Source organism: Gambusia affinis, linkage group LG14 (assembly GCF_019740435.1).
Source record: "Gambusia affinis linkage group LG14, SWU_Gaff_1.0, whole genome shotgun sequence".
NCBI lineage: Eukaryota > Metazoa > Chordata > Actinopteri > Cyprinodontiformes > Poeciliidae > Gambusia > Gambusia affinis.
The window spans coordinates 9,716,798-9,733,120 of NC_057881.1; the positions used below are offsets into that span (position 1 = coordinate 9,716,798).

The 16,323-nt window shown below is 37.1% G+C and overlaps 1 protein-coding gene across 1 annotated transcript in view; it reads right to left on the bottom strand.

Moving 5' to 3' along the window:
• Nucleotides 1-16,323, bottom strand: part of efna3a (ephrin-A3a) — a 101,462-nt gene that overhangs the window by 45,650 nt on the left and 39,489 nt on the right. The gene's annotated exons all lie outside the window — the stretch shown is intronic.

The following is a 16,323-nucleotide window of genomic DNA, read 5'->3' on the forward strand; positions in this document are numbered from 1 at the left end:
ACGACATAATACTGGTTAATTAACAAAATATCATTGTGTTTTGCTTTACAAAATTTTTCTGTCATGATTTAACAGAATTTTACTGTTTATTTTACAATTTTATATTTTAAAATTTACAATAATTTTCGGTTCTACATTATACGACATAATACTGGTTAATTAACAAAATATCATTGTGTTTTGCTTTACAAAATTTTTCTGTCATGATTTAACAGAATTTTACTGTTTATTTTACAAACTTTTTTTACAGTGTAAACAACAAGCCTGGGGGAAAGTAATGTAGTATTTTTGTAAGCTAGGATACATTTTTAAGGTTGCAGAGCTTCGCTTTCAGGTATCAGAACAGAACAGAACACACTCTCCGTGGGATAAGAAACATCTCACCAATAAACAGAAACAGAAATGCTTTTCTTCCCATAAAAGCTGTCCGGATATTGTTTAGGGTGCAAAGGTCTCCAAATGACAACCCAATCCTTAACCACTCAGAAAACTTTTCTGCCAGTTTTCAAAAGTTGCCACTATTAAGCTATATGCTGGATGAGTGTTGTGAATTGGGATCAATCCTTGCTCGGTTTTAATACGGTCAAGGTAATCTGTGTACCTTCATGTTCAATAAATTATATTTTTGAAAGGTTAATTTACTTTAGTAGCTCAATTCACTAAATGAGACACATAGATCAATAATTAAACCTCAGATTGACGTTTTCAGATCTTTATTTCTGATACTTGTGATAATTTTCTGCTTACAGCTATTGAAAATATAACATTTAAGAGGAAAATATTACATCAAATCAATAAAAAAGCTATTTTTAATCCAGAAAGGTGGTATTAATGAAAAGTATGTTTAAAAACTTTTATAAACAGTGTGTTTTTTTTACATATATTTGTTAAAACAGTCATGCTGTCTTAACTACATCACAAATGCTGGTTGAGACATATGTGCCCCATGAAAACGATTCTATTTACGGTGATTTGTCACCATCTAGTGGTACTTGTTCACGCTACTTGTTCACGCTACAACAGGGATGTCATCCTCTCACTTTTCTATTTTAAATAAAATTAATTATATAACTGCATTATTTGACACTGCAAAGCCACTGTCTTATGTTTATGCTCATTTACATGATGTAAGTCCAAGAAACAGTGTCTAAATGCCAAAATGTTTGGATGCTAATTTATACTTTAGCCATTTGAGTCACAATAAATCTGCTTGTGTTCAAAATGTAGCATGTGAAACAAAAAACATTAGAGTCTTGATTCATTTTATATCTTCGAATCCACTGTAACACAGATATTTGGGTTTATACAATCCAATTATAACTCTACACCTCCAGCTCCCGCAGCTGGACTTTTCTTCTCCAACGCCCTGCAGAAATGAGTGACAGCTTTATGGACACATGTTGAACACAAACACACGATGCCTCACAGCTAAGCCCAAGTGTTGAACACACATGCACCTTCAAATCAGCAGAACGAAAAGGAGACTCGTTAACCACTTTAATCAGTGTTAATCACTGCAGACTCGCCTCGCTGTCAAGGCTGTGACAGCGTCTGCCTGAGGAGGAGACGGAGAGGGAAGAAGCAGGAGAAAAAGGGGGAAGGGAAGAGAGCGCAGACAGGATGGGTGGAGCAGGGCGTAGGCAGGGGTGTAAAAATACACACACTGCCCACAAGCGGTGAGCTACTGCAGATTTGATAAAGTTTATCTCCTTTTTCAAGGTCTGCTTTCTTGAGGTCGGCGCTGTTGAACCAACTCACGTTGACTGCGTTTAATTTCACCCGAAAGAGACGGGGGCCCGGGGCAGGAGGACGTACGGAGGGCGCACGGAGCATGAATGTGTGAGAGGTAGCCAGGCAAAGAGAGTAAATGAAAAATAAATAAATAAAAGAAAATGAGATGAAGGAATATAGAGGGCGAGATAAGAATTGTGTTGAACGGTGGGGTAGTGTGCCCCGGCATGGAGATAGCGGAGAGGTGAACCGCTTTAAGCGAGGCAGAAGAAACGGATGTAGAGACAGACGGCAGCAAAGGAGAGAAAATTGAAAGATGAGAAGACAGATTATTAGGAGATGTATAATGCATAAATAGCTGGTGACAAAGGGAACAGTTTCAGTGAATTCACAGTGAATGTGGGGGACATCAGTGGCAAAGGCAGAAGGGAGGATGGAGAAAGTCACCGACAGATTGGCTTTATCTATCAATATGCAACAGAAATATGGGTGCTATGAAATGGACTTTGGCCTGCGCGCTTTCACTGAAACTTTAGTCCAAAGCTTAGGAGGTTACGCAGGCAGTCAGTAGGAGCACAGACTGAATAATAATGTCTGTGTGCGGTGATTAGAATTTCAGATACAGACAGGCAGAGCGCCTAATGCAGCCGTCCTGTGTGGCGAGGCATGCAGCAGCTCTGAATGTGACCTTATGAGTGTAAAGATGGGAACAACTCTCAAACACTCAGCCATGTGTGCATATACATTTATATCTGTATATTGATATGCGAGCAAATTAAGCCAAATCAAAGTACAGAATTTTAATGTCTAACTTTTTATGTTTTACAGTGACCATAACCCTAAATGTATTCCGCATTTCTTCATGTCAAAACCTCAATCAAATTTCATGCAGCAGAGTAATTTCCACTTGCGAAGTGAAAATAAAAGGTATTTATTTATTTTTATTTTTTTAACAAACTAAAGTCAGAAAACTGTGGCGACAACATGTCATGTTTTAATTACAGCTGGAGGGTGTTTTTTTTTTCCAGACCTGAAAATCTAGTAATTATAAATTCTTTCCAATCTTCTCTGCAAAATAGATGCAGATGCAAAATACATGTAGTCATTGGTGGATGGAGCAAGTGTGAAAATCAATTTAGTTTCTCAATCTAATTCATGCATGGGCTTTGATTGGGTTATTTTAATATATGAATATAGTTTCCTGTAAACCATCTAGTTTTATGTTCAGGCAGATTGTCGTCCAACCAAAACACAATTATTTTTAAGTCTCTGACACATTTTATTCCAGAAATGCTCCAAATTTAACTCCATCCATCTTGTCCCTGGTAAGAATAAAACCAGTTTTCCCACAGCATGATAGCGCCGCCAACATGTTTCACCAAGTAGTGGAGAGGTGAATTTTATAGCTATTTATTTTAAATTACTATTATTATTTCTCTATCTAATAGTGATTAGATATACCGTTTAGGAAAGGTCATCTAGGGAAACATGCTGCATTAACTGTGTAAACTGTTTTATTCAGTTTCTAAGACACAATAAAAAATGCAAATAATTAAATAAATTTTTTACATAAGAAAATAAACTATCACCAAAAATGGAATACCAAAGTTTACTTGATTATTTGTATCAAAGAATGTGTCTGCAGGAAAAAAAAAAAAACATGTTCTAACTTCATCATGAGAAAAGTGCAACTCTTTCTGCAGGATTGATCTCTTGACAATATAGATTCTTTAATTAACTGATTAATTGATTCGCCAAATGTGCTTGGCAGAAGTTGTTTTTTTTGTTACATAATTTGAACGAGGTGAAGCTACAACTGTTTCAGTTCATGAGTTCATGAGTTAGTTATGGATAGAACTTATTTACAGACAATGAAGTTTTAAAAAATCAAATCAAATCAAATCAAAAATGTATATATTTTATACAGGTCTATATTAATTACTGCTGTGAATGTGTTGTTCTTTCAGCAAATTGCCTTTTTTGGAGTCTATATCTTCCAGTTAACAATTAGGCTAATTAATTACTAACTTAGTTGATGCTTCTTTCAATAATCAATTCATTACTATTAATACGATTAATTGCTCCAGCCCTAGACAATACTGACTGAGGAGGGGAATGAACACAAATTCAAGGCACATATTTGGATGTTTTTAGTGAGAAGCTTAATTTTTCTCCTCTTTAGCAGCTACGATCTACTTGGTTTGACACAAAACACCCCCAATAAATACGACTGAAGTTTCTGTTTGAGTTTGTAAAGTTACAAAATGTGTAAAATGAACAGATGTCCTTTCTGAGAAGTTTCTTTGTTGGTGGTTGGGAGGAAGAAGGAGACTGGGAGCAGGAGGTGAGCAGAAATATAAAGAGATGGAGGCAAAGAATAAGAAACAAAGGCAGAAATAAGAAGTAAGGAAAGAGAATAGAGGTTAAATCCCTCGTTGCATCCTTGTCAGTCTTTATGATCATCTATTCCTCGTCTCCTTTCTATCAGCAACTCGGTAACCTTCAGCGCAGGACCCAAGTAAGGGATGATGAATTGAGATGGAGAGCGGCGAGAGGATGGAGATTAGCTAACACACAAAGATGATGAAAAATGACAAACACAGAGAGAGAGGGAAGGGAGGTAGGGGCGGAGAAGGAGGAGAAGGCAGCAGAGGAAGAGAGGAGGTAAAAAGTGAGGGGAGGAAAGGTGACATTGAGGGAGGAGGAGAGAAAGCCACTGGCTTTTAGCTGGAGGACGGCCACAAGATGACATTAGAGGAATGCTCTTTGGCTGCTCCTGCTGGGAGGTTCTGCACACGAGCGCACACAAACAACGCAGGGAGAGCGGCGGGTAAACAGACGCACGAACCGCCGGTAAAAATAAGCACCTGGTGCTGCATACTCATGCCTCATAATCTGCAGGGAGCCTCCTCAACACCTCTGGTCTGGTTTGTGTGCTGGCCTGATAACCTTCATGGTAACTGGGCTGAACACACACACACCCACACACGCACACACACACACGCCGACAGGCCTGCACAACTGGAAAAACAATGATAACTTCTTCTGGCTTCTGCAAAATAATCTCGCTGCTGATCAAATTATAAGCAATAAAAATTTCACCTTTGGTATTTCAGATAAAGTTAGTGCTTTACATTTTAGTCGTGTTTCAGCACTTGTCTTTCAGAGCAGACATTACGAACTGTATGTGTCAGTGTACCTACAGAGTAGGGCTGTCAATGTGAACATGTTAACACATGCGATTAATCTAAAACGTTTAACACGTTTACACAATGCAGATTAATCGTGTCTCTTCATGAGCTACCTTAATTCAAAGCAGTGCGCTATGTGGTCTTGTTCTGATTCAACAATGGAGAGTTACAAACGTGAGTGAAAGAATGAGCAGGGTGAAGGAAACCAGTGATCTCAGTGGCATGTTACACTTTAAAATATACCACAGTTAAAGTGAACCACCCGTGTATAGACCCCGAGTTTGAATCCCATCCTCACTTTCTTTGCCACACATCTTTGCCTCCCTACTCTGCTCACTTTAGATTACTGTCAAATTAAGTCCACTAGAGCCAAAGAAATCTTAAAATAAACACCATCAACAACACCATCTGGATAAAACCAAGGCAGAATGTAGCCTGCTTACTGTAACGATGAATTATCCTTCCACTGAAGAACAACCAATTAATAGAAACATTTCTAGAAACTTGTTTAAAATTTTCCTCAATATGAAAACCTACAAAACTGAGATGAGGCAATAGAACATCTTAAACATTTTTTTAAAATATTTACCATTTTAAGCTTATACAGTTGAGCACATTGATTAATCATGATTAATCATTGCAGTAGAGTGTGATTCAATTTGATTACAATTTTCTTATCAGTTGGAAAAAATTATGAAAATGTTTTCAATTTTACATTAAAACTATTTTTTTATGAAATATGTTTTCAGCAAAATGAACAACGTTGCTGAAAATCAAGATTTTTGAAAAAAAATTTTTTTTTTGAAAACTTTTTGAAAAATCAAAAATGGGATTTTTAGTTATTTATTTTTCCCGCAGTGCTGTGAAGAAGTGCTTGCCTTCTCACTGTTTGCTATTTTGTCACTCCTAAATGTTTCACATCATAAATTAATTAATTAATTAATTAATTAATTTTAGATTTTCTGCTGCAGAGTATGAATAAATAAACACATAGTTCCATCAATCACAGGAAGTTGTCCTGATCCCGATGAAACACAGCAGCCCCAGAGAATCGCACTGCTACCATGGTGAACATAGTTATTGTCTTTTCTTTAAAACGTGTCTTAGTTTCACAGCTGTACAGCTTACCGTCACATTCTTGGGTGTTTGGGTTTAATTTGTGTGAAAGTCTTTTTCTCTTGAGGGTTGATTATGTTCATAGTTGTGGCTTTTTTTCTCTTTGTTTCTTTGTACCTATTATTGCTTTTAATGTGTTGCTGGATAAGTCTATTCCTTTGCTGTTACTCTTGTGTTCTGGTTCTTGTATGTATATATAAATATTTCCTTAGATTATTGCCAGTTTTTTTTTTTTTTTACTTTGGTTTCCGTATCGTTTTAGTCTCAGTTCAGCTCCTGTGTTAATTACTCTATTCCCTCAGTTTCCCTGCTCTCTTTTTTCTCGGCTGTATCACATTTTCCCTGATTAGTCTATCTGCTTCTTTATGCCTTTGCTTTGAAGATCTCAATTTTTCTTTGTTTCCCGTTGAATCTTTCTGTCTATCATGTATGATTTATGTTACCTACTGTTGCCTGTCATTCTGTCAATGCTCCACGAACAGTACAAGACCTGTAAGTTTCTTTTTATTATTATTATTATTTGTTTTGTGTTTGGAAAGTGTGAACAAACTGTTGTGTTGTTTTTGTTTGTGTAGTTTTTGCCTTGAAACTCACCTTAGCCAGTCTTTGTTTTATTGTTGAATCATGAAAACTGATCATAACTGAGACAACTAACTCCTGCATTACTTTAGATGTTGTCACCTCGAGGATGAGTTGATGATGAACTGTTGCAGTAATGTCAGTAGGTTAGTGACTTCCAGGAAAGTTCACCGCTGTTCCATGTTTTCCCCAGTTCTGAATAATGGTTCCCATTGCCGTTCACTGGAGACCCAAAAAGCTTTGTAAGTCTAGAGTCCAACAGCTATTTTTTCTATCTGTTTTTGAATTTCCTTAAAATTGAGTCATGGATCATGAACTACTACTTCATGCTGTCAGACATTAAAGTGATTTGCTGATTCTTTGTTTTCAGCAGTAGACGGATCTGGGTTTCGTAGCAAAATTGGGAAGTGACGTAATATAAAACAAGTTACACTTTAAGTCAAGATTTAACAAGGGAAGCAAAAGAATTTCTAATATTCTTTGTCTGAATTGAGATTAGATTTATGATCATAAACTGTTAGCTTGAAACAAATAAAAAGTTCCGCTAATATCTTCCATCCATCTTTCTATCCGAATAAAAGCAGAACATTTGACATGTTGTAACCTCAGTTAACTTTACTGGATTACATTTTAGTTTTCTGTTTGTTATGGGGCTGATATTACTTATTCCTTACAACAGATTACTCAACTTTCTGTACATTGAGCTCATAATGGCTTTTAATAATGATGATTATTATTGGAAGTGAATAATCCAGTGCTAAAAAGCACATTTATGAACAAATAGAATAATTGTATAATGACAGTATCCGCGGTGATATAAGATGATTTCCAAATATGTATGCAATTCATCTGAAGCTTTAAATTCGCCTGTAGTTTCCAGACTGGTGTTTGACTAAACGGTCCCATGCTGACTTTAAATTAATTCCATTACTCAGCAGCAGAGAGCAAAAGTGACTAATTCTAATTACCATTTATGCTGGAACAAAGTGACCTTTTTTTTTCTTCTAACATTTTGTACTTTTAACAACCAATAAAATGCATTTTATCACACTGAAAAACTTGGACTATTACATTAAAAAGTTTAGAAAATATACTGCAAAACATCAATGTCTAACTATAACTAAGAACAGAACCGTAAGGAGCGACTTATGATGAATTTAGACAGCTTAATATTTTGATATTTAAATAATTGCTGCTGTGTCAGTGGCTGCCTACAGGAAAATACACAGCATGTGCAAAAATAAGAGTTGTTTGCTACTTAAATTTTAATGGAAAAAAATGAAAATGTTGCTCAGAAATTTTGAACCGATTTCTGATCAAACTTCACTTTAAAAAATGTATTATATTTGTACTTAAGATTCATGGACAGTAAAAGGCGATATGGCACGTCTGCCATCCTGACCCTGTAAAATCACAAATAATTGCATAGAGATAGCAGGAGAAAAAAAAAATTAAACCACCTCTTTGAATAAAAGCAAAGCAAAAAAGTTTTTGTAAATCTAAATTTTCCATTGTGTGCAAGACTGAAAACAAAAGGTATAAATACTGTTTATGCCTGTATAGCTCAAACTGATTTATTTTGATGATCCAATCTGTCTGAGGGAGAAGTTTTTGTTTTGTTTTTTTCTTTGAGGTTTACAACTGAAAATTACCTCAGAAAAGAATAATTTTAGACCACAACGCAACAAATGTGCTCCTTGCATTTCCAACTGTGTCTGATTTGAGATGATTACTGTATTTTTTTTTCCAGCATCATAGCTGCTGTGTTGCAAAAGTGCTTGAAGTCCGTACAGTATTTTGTGCTCCGTCTCTAACCGAACCAGCCATTGTTTTACAGAACATGAGAGCAATTATTTCAATCAAACTTTAGTACTCGTCGAGATCGAACAAAACACAATCATGAGAATAACCTTTCCACAAATAGGCAGAGAACGAGCAAGAGTGAAAAGATTATCTGAAAGGGGAAAAAACTGAATCTGAGGGAAGAAAAGCAGCATAATGAAAGGAAGGGTGACTCATTTGGTGATGAAAAGAGCACTACACTTATTTTCCAAATTGCTCCCATTTCCACACGAGCCACCTGAAGCCCACAGCACACACACCAACAACTCGACACCCTTTCCCTCTGCCTCAGAGTGAGGCATAAACGAGTGGAGTGACAGACAAGTAGAGCCGATGGGCTCCCTCCCCAGAGAGGTGGGACGGGGGGACGCACTCATCCGTACTGATCTTAAAACAACAACCTCCCTCCTTTTAGCTGGCTCCCTTTTCCCTCCCTTCCTGCTCTTCTCACCGGAGCCTCCACTTCTTCTCTCTCCTCCTTGACTTCGTCTCTCGCTGCCCATTTGCTCTCATTTGCAGCTCCATATTCATCACCCTGTTCTGTTTGTCTTCTTGATTGCCGAGGTTCGGCACGCTGTTTGCTCTCGTTCATTCTTACTCTGCAGCTCCACATCAATTATTGCTTCTCATCCCCTCACCGGTTATTGTTGCTCTTTCAGGCGTTCATTTTTTCACTCGGTCTCTTCAATGCGATCACTTTTTTATGACACACTTTATGTCTCATTAATGCCAAATGAAGAATCCCCGGCCTTACTCTAGTTTCAAGCAGCATCTCCTTTTTTTTGTGCCTTATGTTAATACATTTGGTGCAACTTTATATAAATAAGTGGCCTCATTCATTCATTGCATTTTTACCTTTTCTTATCTATGTATGAGAGAGGCAGAGAAAAAGAGCAGAGCAACAAAACCAAGACTTTAGCTGCAAATTGCACCCTAGTATAGCTTTATATATCACATGGAACCAGGTCAAAACTCTGACAAATGTTTCTGACACCTTGTTGAATCTATTCAATTATAAACAAAGGAAGTACAGAAGACAACAGGCCCGACCCAGCAAGATGTACCTAGTAAGGCAGACATAGATTAAAAAGAAATTTTTAACCTTATATAACCTTTTTACTGGAATAATACAGTGGATAGTAAGTATTAGGGATCACAACCACCCACTGAAATCTGAGTGCTTGAGATCTCCTCTAAAAATGCTTAAAACTGTCTGTTCTAATAGTTCAAACACCAAATATATCTTAATATAAATCAATATGCACAGTGGAAACCCTCTTTGTACTTGGACGGTTTCTATGGGTTTACGCTGGAAATGTTTTTCTGAAAGAGGATTGTAATTCTTAAGCTCCAGATTTACTTTTTTTATATATATAAATAAAGGTTGAGATGAGCTTCAGGTTTGACTGACTAATACATCAATAACAAAATATATACTGTAATAAACGTGATCAATATCAATAGAAAATACGTCCAACTGAATGTTCAATAATTTCACTGAACCCAGAACTGCACAGCATTCTGGGGAATGTAGGCAGAGGAAAAGCTTCAGCTGCTTAATCTCTCACAGCGAGTTAAGCAAAGATGGTGGCATCAAGTAACTCACTCACTCTTTGGTTACCTAGCAACTCAATTACCCTTGATTACCTAGCAACAACCTGTTGAGTAACTGTGGCAGTTTCAGGTTTGGCCATCAAGCCTCATGACTGCTTAGAAATGAAAGAAGTGAAAGAAGAAAATGAGTAAAACGGCTTGAGAAAAAACAGAATAGAATGGAAAATGTTATCAGTTTGGCAGCATTTCAGATATTTAAGACTAATTAATAATTATTGATATTAGGGGCGTGCTGTGGTGGCGTAGGGGATAGCGCGCCCCACGCTTGGAGGCCCTCAGTCCTCGACGCGGCCGTCGCGGGTTCGATTCCCGGACCCGACGACATTTGTCGCATGTCTTCCCCCCTTTCCTGTCAGCCTACAGTGGTATAAGGGACACAAGAGCCACAAAAAGACCCCCTGGTGGGGGGCAAAAAAAAATTAATGAGTGATATGAAACTTTTATATCATGATACGTTTTGTTTACCATATCATCCAGTCCTTCTTCTAACATTTTGGGATCTGACAGACTGAGTTGGAGGATCCGTTGTTGTTAATAGGGAAGTCCAGGTTACCTTTTTAGCCGTTACCTTGGCAACCTGATCTTGGATAGACAGAAGAAAATGCATGAATGGACAATGATGAAAGCACCCTGTTTCTTTGGATCAACGAGTCTTTGTCTGTAATGTTTAGCATCTGTTAATGGCAGAAAGGAACAGCTGCCATCACACTGGTCAGAAAGTCACCATTCTGCTCTCAGTCTCAATTTAAATGTCGTAATTATTTTTTTTTTTCCATCTGCTGACCTTTTAAAGAGGCTTTTACGTAGTAGCCACTGGTCTCCTTCAAACTACAGCGTCAATAAAAAAAATATTTTCGCCCTGCAAGATACCATCTGCAGCCCTCTTTTCCTCCATCTTTCTCTCTATCTCCCTCCCACCTCCTCTCATGCTGCCCTGTACCGTTTAAGAATCAATCTGGCGCCAAAGTGATGTGCCAGTGCCCTTAGTTTTTATTGTTTTCCAGTCCACATTTAAGACGGTACACAGGCAATCTGTGGCAGCTTCTTTCCCATCTACACTCCAGCTGATACAGAAAGCCACTCTGCGCTCCACGGCGCCGCAGAGATGTCACCGACGCACTCCAGCATTTGACAAATGAGCCAGCAAATTGACTTCTCCCCGATATTCACAACAAAAGCCAAAAAGAAAACAAATCTCGTTTAACTAAATGCTGGATGAAATGGAGCATTAGAGCGCACACGCTACTACAAATTATTCCACATCTCAGAGCTGCTCTCTTTCTCTTAATCTCCTCTTCTCCTTTCTCCATGCCACACTGAGCTTTTTCCTCGTTTCCTGTGGCTCGGGCCCCAGACGTACATTGACCCACGTGCTCTGGCCCCGGGAGGGGGCCTTGTTCCTATGTTTCACTCCACTGCACATGACTGACACTCTCCTTATGGAGGGAGGAGGAGGAGGTGGCGTAGACAGGGAGGAAGAGAGTCAGCGAGCGGAAAACAGAAGAGCCCCAAGTTCAACAGGGAGGGAGTCTGAGTGGATGTGGTTCATGATCAATGGTGCTGCTCCAATTACCTTCCAATTAAAGGACAGTCTCAGACATGCTTGTGATACAGCACATGGGGGTTTTCGACAGGCTTCCCACCAAGCATGATACCCCCACTGCAATATCGGGTTATGCAGGACAAAAGCAGGGTATGAAGCAGGGAGATGTGACATCATCGGCATGGTATTGGTATCTGCCGATATTAGCTATAAAATTAAATATTGGGCATAAGCCGTTCTGTCAAAATAACTTATTGATATAAAGGCTGTTGTTTTTATATGACAAACCAGTGATGATGATGCCTACAGCACAGCACAATATCAGATTTCCACTGTTTGATTCTTGTCATTGTCTTAGAGAGAGCAAATGTTGTGAATAAATCCGACATTAAACATAACGCAAGTTGAAAGTGTTGCATCAATTTCAGCCTCCTTTTTAGCATTTGCATTTGCTAGCAGGCTAAATTGAAAAAAAAAAATAATGCAGTATTTTAATTCCACAGTAGAGAAAGCCATATAACAAACATTACAGACTAGCAAACAGAAGTATTGATCTACAAAATAAGAGCAAAGTGAAAAAGCAACAAAGAAAAAGCACACATTAAAATAAATATATTTAAGACAACAGAACATAACCAAGTGTTGTCACAACAAAAATGAAACAGTTTAACTTATGTGAGTTAATCTATGAATTTTCTTTTCATCTTGGCTCTTATTTTCTGATGGTATTTTTCCTTCTTTTTCCCCAATATTCATTGTTTTAACTGATCTCGAGTCACAGATAATTTGGGTAGAAGTGGGAAAGAAGAATAAATAAATTAAGAAATTAAGGCTAACCAAAGATCATGGTTTGTGATATTATTAGTAGATTATCTACTCTCATAGTTTTTGTTTCTGCAGTGGCATTTACTCACCGACATTTAAATATTCAAATAGATTTTTTTGTCCATTGCTGATTGTTCCATTGCTGTCAGTTATGTGGAAGTACTAATACTTTTCCTGTTTTTCCAGTCAAATAGTATTGCTTCTAATTAAATTTTTAAAAAGCACCTAAAATATATATACTTTTTTTGTATCTTTAATATCTGAGACATGGCTGTCATAAGGAGCCATGAGGACTGACTAAATTGTGAAAACGGTAGTAAACAACCAATGTCACCACAAAGAAATTGCTTTTATTTTCCTGTGCAGTACAACTCAAACAGAGAGAGTTTTCAGTTTAATATGTTCGAGCCGTTGATGCATAATGCACAACCCCATGATGGATGCTGAACTTGGGAAGAAGGAAATTGTGTCGAGGATTACGATCGTCTCCAAAACTTACACATCTGATTACATTCAGCAAACATTTCTGTATTTTTACTGTTGTTTACTGAGAAAGTGGTCATAGAATAAACTGAAGTGACATATGAAGGCATGGTTGGATTAGTTGGTTTCACTCAAAGTCTATTTGCCAGTTATTTTGGGGGTTGTGAAAGATGACATGATGTATTGTTAGAACTTAAAGAAATTAATGACCCGTCCACTCTTTCATGGCTCTATTTATCAATCTCTCATGCATATTTTTGATGGAAAGGGAAAAAAAAATATGGCAAAAATGATTGCTTTGTTTTCAGTGGAGTAAGAAGAAATAATAGTAAATGCCACTGAAAGAAAAAAGGTGCCTTAAAAAATACAGTGATTTTGTTTTTGAAGAACAAAATCACATTTATAACGTCCCGGAGTGACAAACATGAAAATAAGTTGGTTTGTTTTTCAAAGTGTAAACTAAATTTCTTTATATTCTTGGCAGATTGAGGTCTTCTTTCCCATCATGTCTTCATTTTTTGAGAGATGTCTGTTAAACAACCAGAACTTTTTGGACAATCAAACACTTACCAGACTAATGAATAGTTATTGATATTAAAGTCCAATCAAATAACCAATTAACAGCCAAATAGGAAAACTAATTTTAAAAAATCTGACTTTGGTATTTTGTTTTCTTGTAGTGGGACTATGCATTGTAGTTTTTGAAGAATTTATAAGCAAAGTGTGTCCAGTATTCTTACATCTGTGTCAAACTCAAATAATTAAAATACATGAATAACCTTAATTTTACTGTGACAAGCTGTGTTACATGGGTAGCTATAGAAACGATTGCTGCTTTTCTGGTTTCAATAAAAGACATTTTGAAAACTTTTGCATTGAATTTTTATGTAAATATATAATAACGTGGCATTCTTACCAAGGTTATCACACGTTTAAAATCTCAAGCCTCCCCATTCCTCTGTCTCCTTCTGCTCACCCGACCCAACATTAATTCATTCACATGCTGGATGTTTGCAAGTCAGCAAAATAAATGTGAGTTTATTACAGGCAGATTAAGGGCAGTTCAAAGGGCTAATGCCTGCTATTACATCGATGCTGGTTTAACACCGCCTTGTGCTCAACAGTCAATAAAGAGCCCGAGGAGATGGAGGGAGAGCAGTGGACCAGAACCGCTGGGGATAGATGGAGAGCAAAGGGAACAAGAGTGGAAAGAGGGATGGAAAAAGAAAAGCTGTGTTCGAGGGGACTCGAGCACAGCTAACGTAAATTAGAGAGCAAACCTCTGAACGACTCGGGCTACATGTAAGTGATCAATTAGGTTATTACACTGGTTAGATTAGAGCCGGCACAATGCAGATCGCAGTCGGAATCAGTCTATTTGTTATGTGCAGCAAATGTAACACGGATTATTTACCTTGCAGAGACACAGAGGGAGACAACGTTTCCTTTCTAGCTCAAGGATGCAGCAGAAAATGAGCTGAGAAGCAGAAAATGACTAAAGGACACAAACAACTGAGTCATGCCATGAATGGTAGATTCTACCAAGGCCAAATAGTTTCTTCTTCTACGTTTCAGTCAAATACAAAATACTGGAACATTTCCAAACAACAGTTATGTAATATTTATTACATAACTCTAATGAACATTACACTTAAGTAATGAGCCACATTATGTGTGGCTCGTCCTCATTGAGCCAGGAAGTTTGTTTCAAACAGGAAACAAAACAGATGATAAAACAATCAAACAAAATCACAGTTTTTTAGAACTTGGTAATTATTACACCCTTTTCAGTAACCAAGTAAACCGTATTTTCTGGAACTAGTTTGCTGACCTGCTTTTTGCATGTTTTCAACATATTTCGACATTTATTTTTGAATTACCACAAGGTTGCTACACAAACCACAATATGCGTAGCAACTTGTTGCCACACAAAATTTCTAAACTGTGTTTTAATACAAAGTCTTGACCTTGAACCAGTTTGAATAGTAGTCAGGTTTTTTCTAAAATGCTAAAAGTAGCTTCTGATTTTTAGACGGTTGAATAAGGTCACTCCTTTTGTGGTAAGCAGTTCAATTTAGATCAGCTGTGTTTCAAGAGTCTGGCACTCTTGGACTTGTCAAATAAGGAATATTAGAGTAAGTTATAGTATTTTATTTTTTATTTTAGATTAAGAACCATCGGTCACATTCGGCCTGATTTTGAAGTTGTTTTGATGACAAACAGCCGATAAAAATGGGAATTTATTTAATCTGAATATTGATGCGGAACTTGATCAGATAAAATATGCCAGTTTAACATAGAGCAATGTAAAGCACCATTACTTCCATTTTGTTGTAGAAAATGGACAAATAAAAAATAAAAATCTGTGTTCAAACTTATTTTTTGCCATATCCAAGTCTTCCAAAATAATAATCAAACTGCATTTTGTTTTTTTTTTTACTTTTCAAAACACTTATCAGTGTTTATTTAGTATGTGATCGCTGCCATTATCCAGACGTCGCTTAATTTTTCTAAAATAATGGCTTCAAAATGGTTTACAAACCAACTTTGTCCATAATTTATTGGCACATTTCTGTAATCACTGATCTCAAAAGAATAAATGAGTTGAGTTCACACCATTTTAAAACATGAAAGGAATATTTTGATGAAAAAAAATGAAAATTGTTTGATTGTTGAATAGAAGTGAGTTCAAGCAATTCAATCAATGCAAAAGGCTGTCAGTGATTAATTAAAAAACTGTGCAAATCAAAAGAAATGTTTTAATGTGACAAAGCAGACATTATGATTCTGCAACAAACATTTCAAAATTTAGAGAATAAAGTTCTCTCTGGATAATTACAGCACAGCTGATTAATATCCATCTAATTGTAGCGCCACTTGCTGACATAATGATGAAACAAATTGCAAATCAAACGAAAAGTGTGAAGCCTATAATCATTCACAACAAAGATGGATGGCTTTCTGATCACTGGCTGATTTCTCACTTTCGGCAACAACATCCTGGCCATCAGCTTGAATTTAACAGCAGAGTTAATTATCTCATGTAACATGCTATAATTTATTATTAATGTGTGTGAGCAACATGAGTCAGTGTTCGGTGGCCTCTTAGGGGCGTTTGGCTCAAATGGAAGTGTTTGGTCATTAATGATGTAAAATCTGGACAAAGCCTTGGATGGGAGAAAATTGCAGGGAGTTTGAGCCAGTTGGCAGCAGTTTAAGACTCCTATTGATCTGGGAGGAAGTTAGAAGACCTCAGAGTAAAATTTGTCCCATACGTCTCCTTCAGCTGGGCTGCAACACAAAAACAGCCCAGCTGAAAGAGAGCTGGACAAATTTTATTTTGTGGAGGTTACATTTCACAAAACATGCACATTTCTGGTCAGTGCTGTCCAACATTAG